General features: G+C 46.5%; 6 non-coding genes across 6 annotated transcripts; all 6 read left to right on the top strand.

Annotated features, from left to right (window-relative positions):
- Nucleotides 1-1,161: 1,161 nt before the first annotated feature.
- trnav-uac (transfer RNA valine (anticodon UAC)) lies at nucleotides 1,162-1,234 on the top strand. The gene has a single exon. It is a non-coding gene; the product is annotated as a tRNA-Val (tRNA).
- A 1,987-nt stretch (nucleotides 1,235-3,221) lies between these two features.
- On the top strand, nucleotides 3,222-3,294 carry trnav-cac (transfer RNA valine (anticodon CAC)). Its single transcript has one exon. It is a non-coding gene; the product is annotated as a tRNA-Val (tRNA).
- Nucleotides 3,295-4,130: 836 nt separating this feature from the next.
- Nucleotides 4,131-4,203, top strand: trnav-aac (transfer RNA valine (anticodon AAC)). The gene has a single exon. It is a non-coding gene; the product is annotated as a tRNA-Val (tRNA).
- Nucleotides 4,204-4,320: 117 nt separating this feature from the next.
- On the top strand, nucleotides 4,321-4,393 carry trnav-cac (transfer RNA valine (anticodon CAC)). Its single transcript has one exon. It is a non-coding gene; the product is annotated as a tRNA-Val (tRNA).
- Nucleotides 4,394-5,350: 957 nt separating this feature from the next.
- Nucleotides 5,351-5,423, top strand: trnav-aac (transfer RNA valine (anticodon AAC)). Its single transcript has one exon. It is a non-coding gene; the product is annotated as a tRNA-Val (tRNA).
- A 117-nt stretch (nucleotides 5,424-5,540) lies between these two features.
- trnav-cac (transfer RNA valine (anticodon CAC)) lies at nucleotides 5,541-5,613 on the top strand. Its single transcript has one exon. It is a non-coding gene; the product is annotated as a tRNA-Val (tRNA).
- The last annotated feature ends 387 nt before the right edge of the window (nucleotides 5,614-6,000 follow it).

Below are 6,000 nucleotides of genomic sequence, written 5' to 3'. Positions count from 1 at the left end.
CCATGGAGCGTCTTTATTACCTGTGTGACGTCATCGGGGATCCCTGCTGAGGGCGCTGGCGTCTAGCAAATGCCTTCCTCTTCAAACTCAGAACCACACCCTAGGGGTGGATCCTGGAGACATGGCGTCATTTCCAAACAGGCCGACAACTCTGGCCAAGGCTTCAGGATGTAGGCCTCTCTATTGTTCTTTTCAGAGCACGTGGGAGGCGATCGCAACAGTAGTAATGATGGCATTTCTTCATAAGCGGAAGGATGCAACCGGTCCAGGGTTCCGTAGTGTAGTGGTCATCACGTTCGCCTCACGTGCGAAAGGTGCCCAGTTTGAAATTGGATGGGAACATCTTTGCTGTCAGCCGGAAATAAATCAGCGTCTGTTTTTAGTTAATGCATACCTCTTAATTCAATTCGAGAATTGGCTTCTTTCCTTGCATTTTCAGCTGCTTCAATTTTCGTATTAACCATGGCATTTAATCATCAAGGGGAAGAGAGTGTCCTGTGCAGTTTTTTGTAGTGTAGTGGTCATCACTTTCGCCTCACATGTGAAAGGTCCCCATTTCGAAACTGGGCAAAAACACAACTTTCTGTGTTTTTTTTTTTTTTCAACGAATGCAGAGAGGTCAGTGGTCAGCTGATGCTTCACTTCAAGACTTCTCATGAGTATACCTGACAGTATCTGCATCTATTCGTAGGAAGACCAAATTTCGGTGATGCAACAATAAGAATAAATGCAGCTTTTATGAAAGTACCCGTTCACGTCAGAAATCATTAGATTGGAAGGTGTTAGAATAAAAATACATAAAATGATTATCACAGTATTGCTCTACTTTTACTAACCCTGCAGGAATGCAGAAACTTGTGTTTTTCTTACAGGAACTGAGATCATACCTCCGGAAGATAAGCAACGACCTTCGAAGAGGAACATGAAAACAGGAGGAGGCTGAAACCAGATTACTTTGGTTATGAACTAGCTCCTCAAAGTGTTCGTGTGTCATGTTTCAGAGGCGTAACGTGAATATGATTATTCAACAAGCATCTATTCATCTACTACGTTGCAGCTGTGTATTTCCCCGCCCTTTAGAGCTGCAACGTCCTGTAACTAGTTTAATAATTTTCTAGGTGGCTTAAACCTGACAGAAGGGGCGGAGGAGCTTGTGTTCAGGTTTCCGTAGTGTAGTGGTCATCATGTTCGCCTTACACGTGAAAGCTCCCCAGTTCGAACCTGGGCAGGCACAGATTTGCTGTTGGCTCTAAAAATTGAAAAAAAAAATGCAGGAGAGCCACACTTGTGTATTTGGTAAGAGCTACCTCTGATTTAGATTGGAGAATTAGCTTCAGCTGTTTGTTTGGTCCATTGCTTGCATCCTCAGCTTCTGTAATTGCTGTCGTAACGATGGCATTTCATCGCAAAGGAGAAAGGAACACCCTGTGCAGGTTTCCGTAGTGTAGTGGTTATCACGTTTGCCTAACACGTGAAAGAGCCTCATTTTGAACCTGGGCAGAAACAGATTGGCTGTTGCCTTTGATTATGGGGAAATGCAGGAGAGCAGAATCTGTGTATTTGGTAAGGACTACCTCTGCATTAGAGTAGAGAATTGGCTTCAGCTCTGTGTTTGCTGCATCACTTGCATTTTTGCTTTCTGGACGTTCCGTAGTAATGATGGTATTTCTTCAGAAGGGGAATTGCATAACCCTTGCAGGATTGCGTAGTGTAGTGGTCATCACGTTCGCTTAACACGCAACAGAGATCATGTAATGTTTCATTTCCAGATTCCTCCTTCATTTACTGGCCAATATCTACATCTGTCAGTTTAGAGATCAGGTTTTTGGTTATGTACCGATAAGGGCAAGCGCAGCTTTCATGAAAGCACCGATGCATGTCAGAAATCATGTCATCGGAAGGAGCGGGGTGTGAGGGATATTGAGGTCAGGTGCAGTTTTGTTGCTTTCTTGACTGCTGCATTGAAGCGGTGCTGCTCTCTATGTCATGCAGCAAGTTAAAATGCCAATTATTGCCTGCCGCCTCCTGTTTTGGTCCAGTTGTGGGATGAGGCTCAGTGAGAAGTGATAACACTCATCGAGCTTACTGTCAGGTTTCATATTTGGCTCTTCTAGAATTGATAAAAGACGGTCTTCCAAATCAGAGGTCTGCTGTTGTCTGTGGCTCCTTCTTGGGCTGGTGCAAGCCCCCACCTCTCTCTTGGGCTCCAGGACCTGTGGGGCCTGTATCTCTCGCCAGATGTAGTCGGCCCCAGTACAGACTCTGCTACGGAAACAGTCTGTGCTATAGATAGGCTTGGAGCGGGAGAAACAGACCGTCACACTGATGCAGTGGGCAGAGCCAGATCAACAGAGGCACATGCCGACACTTTTGTAGAAGATCTCTCCTCTGCAAAAGCAGCGCTCACGTTGCTTTTCGAAATACAAAACAAACACAAACAACATTGGTGTCACAGACACAAGAATGATCTATTACCTCATTGGAACTTTGCACATAGAATGTAAAGATATTACAATCAATAATGTTATATAATTAAAGAAAAAGAAGAATTTCAGTCAGACCTTCTCGGGTTTAGGTGGGGCAAAAGGAAAGACATGATTGAGGTAGCACAACGCTTCTGGGCGAAGTGGAACTTCCAAAATTGCCTGGGAACTGCACGTGGACACGCTTGTGATGGCAGCATGCATCCTGCACAATTTCCTCCTTGCCCCAACTGAAACAGTGTGGCTGCTGGAAGAGGCAGAGGACTTCGGGAAATGCATGGCACCAGTGAGAAAAATAGGAGGAAACAGGGCATCGAGAGAAGCCTGTGCAGTTAAGGAGAGCTTGGACACTTGGCAGCCTAGTGACATTAACAAGAGAGTGCTTGTCACTAGTTTGCACCACACAGTCATTCTCCTCATCGTTCTCTCTCAGTTTTATAATGCCCTTTTTGTCTTTCGGAACCTTTTTGGTGCAGTGATTTAGGTGATACCAAGTCTTGCTTCCTTCCACCTGGACAGCCGTCGGTGTTGCTCATACAACCTTGTAAGGTCTTTCTTGCTCTCTCTCAAACTGGTGGATCCTGGGGTCACGGCGCCATTTTCAAACAGGCAGACAACTCTGGCCCAGGCTTCAGGATGTAGGCCTCTCTATTGTTCTTTTCAGAGCATGTGGGAGGCGATCACAACAGTAGTAACGATGGCATTTCATCATCAAGGGGAAGAGGGTGTCCTGTACGTGTTTCTGTAGTGTAGTGGTCATCACGTTCGCCTCACACGCGAAAGGTCCCCAGTTCGAAACTGGGCAGAAACTGTGTTTTCAGTTATTCTTTTTCAACAACGGCAGAGAGGTCAGAGATCATACGCCCTGTGATATGAGGCCCTGAATGGTGTCTGCGATGCCCTCCTCTGCTTGGGGCTTGTGGGGGTACTGATTGATCCACACTGGATCAGAGGTGTTCACCTCAAAAGTTAATGGTTCACATTGCACCAGTCGCACTTCTGTTGGGCCCTGCGCCCATAGGGACTCTGGTAGAGAGTCAATGATAGACCCTGAAACCGGGAGACCTGGGCCTCCTCCAGAACTGAGCTATCTACGGCTTCTACTTGAATTGAGTATATGTTGGCTCTAGCCGAATAAAGTACTCCGCGAATGTCCGTGATAACCCAATCATCCTGTGCTAATGCTAGTTTTACCATCCCACCCAATTCTTTAACCTGATGTTTAGGATGTAAAGCCAGAGACACTTGTGGGACGGCCTCTTCCGACATCTGATACCACTGCAATTGTTCTGGTGTCAGGGACACCGCTGCTGCTACTCGAAAGCTGGGACAGCTCTCTACCACAACTGGGGCACTGGGAAAAAGCGAAGATCAAGAGCCATGAAGCGTTTTTATTACCTGTGTGACGTCATTGGGGATCCCTGCTGAGGGCGCTGGCGTTTGGCAAATGCCCTCCTGTTCAAACTCAAAACCATACCCTAGGGGTGGATCCTGGGGTCATGGCGCCATTTTCAAACAGGTAGACAACTCTGGCCCAGGCTTCAGGATGTAGGATTCTCGATTGTTCTTTTCAGAGCACGTGGGAGGCTATCGCAACAGTGGTAATGATGGCATTTCTTGATAAGCGGAAGGAGGTGATCTGTGCGGGTTTCCGTAGTGTAGTGGTCATCACGTTCGCCTAACACGCGAAAGGTCCCCAGTTCGAAACTGGGCGGAAACATGTTTGCTGTCAACTGGAAACAGATGTTTTTGGTTCCTGCCTTGCATTCTCAGTTGCTTCAATTTTCATATTAACGATGGCATTTCATCATCAAGGGGAAGGGGCTGGCCTGTGCAGGTTTCTGTAGTGTAGTGGTCATCACGTTCGCCTCACACGCGAAAGGTCCCCAGTTCGAAACTGGGCAGAAACTGTTTTTTCAGTTATTCTTTTTCAACAACGGCAGAGAGGTCCGAGATCAGCTGATGCTTCACTTCAAGACTTCTCGTGAGTAGACCTGCCAGTATCTGCGTCTATTAGCAGGAAGAGCAAATTTCGGTGATGCAACAATCAGAGGTCCAGACGAAAGCTGGAACAGCTCTCTCCCACAACCGGGGCACTGGGAAACAGCGAAGATCGAGAGCCGTGGAGCGAGTATGACCTGTGTATTTGGTAAGTGCTACCTCTGAATTAGAAAAGAAAATGTTGGCTTCAGCTGTTTGTTTGGTCAATTCATTGTGTAATTGCGGTAGTAAAGATGGCATTTGGTGCCTAGATGAAGCGTAAAGACGATTGGTCCAAGTACCCAAACCTGTGGGACTCCATAACTGACTGCATTGCATGAGGAGGAGCTGTTGTGAACATGAACAAACTGATGTCTATCTGATAAATAGGATTTGAACCACCTTATTGCAGTTCCTTTAATCCCAATTTCATGTTCCAGTCTCTGTAGTAAAATATTATGATCTATGGTGTCGAAAGCAGCACTAAGATCCAAAAGGAGAAGTATGGAGGCTGATCCATTGTCTGAAGCAATTAGAATATCATTGGAGAGGTCCAGACAAAAGCTGGGAAAGCTCTCTCCCACAACCGGGGCACTGGGAAAAAGCGAAGATCAAGAGCCATGGAGTGTCTTTATTACCTGTGTGACGTCATCGGGGATCCCTGCTGAGGGCGCTGGTGTCTAGCAAATGCCCTCCTGTTCAAACTCAGAACCACACCCTAGGGGTGGATCCTGGGGTCATGGCGCCATTTCCAAACAGGCAGACAACTCTGGCCCAGGCTTCAGGATGGAGGCCTCTCTATTGTTCTTTTCAGAGCACGTGGGAGGCCATCACAACAGTAGTAACGATGGCATTTCTTGATAAGCGGAAGGAGGTAACCTCTGCGGGTTTCCGTAGTGTAGTGGTCATCACGTTCGCCTAACACGGGAAAGGTCCCCAGTTCGAAACTGGGCGGAAACATGTTTGCTGTCAGCTGGAAACAGATGTTTTTGGTTCCTGCCTTGCATTCTCAGTTGCTTCAATTTTCGTATTAACGATGGCATTTCATCATCAAGGGGAAGAGGGTGTCCTGTACAAGTTTCTGTAGTGTAGTGGTCATCACGTTCGCCTCACACGCGGAAGGTCCCCAGTTCGAAACTGGGCAGGAACAGTATTTTCTGTAATTCTTTTTCAACAAAGGCAGAGAGGTCAGAGGTCAGCTGAAGCTTAACTTCAAGACTTTTATTGAATATACCTGCCAGTATCTGCATCTATTCTAAGGAAGACCAAATTTCGGTGATGCAACTGGAAGAGCAAATGCAGCTTTTATGTAAGTACCTGTTCACGTCAGAAATCATTAGATTGGAAGGGGCGGAGCCGCTTGCATTCAGTTTTCAGTAATGTAGTGGTCATCACGTTCGCCTAACACGTGAAAGGTCCCCAGTTCGAAACTGGGCGGAAACATCTTTGCTGTCAGCTGGAAATAAATCAGCGTCTTTTTTCCAGTTAATGCATACCTCTTTATTCGATTAAAGAATTGCCTTTAGCGATGTTTTTG

Source organism: Echeneis naucrates, chromosome 4, assembly GCF_900963305.1.
Source record: "Echeneis naucrates chromosome 4, fEcheNa1.1, whole genome shotgun sequence".
NCBI classification, from domain to species: domain Eukaryota; kingdom Metazoa; phylum Chordata; class Actinopteri; order Carangiformes; family Echeneidae; genus Echeneis; species Echeneis naucrates.
The sequence above is the reverse complement of the archived record's forward strand: the minus strand, read 5'-3'. Positions and strand labels throughout refer to the sequence as shown.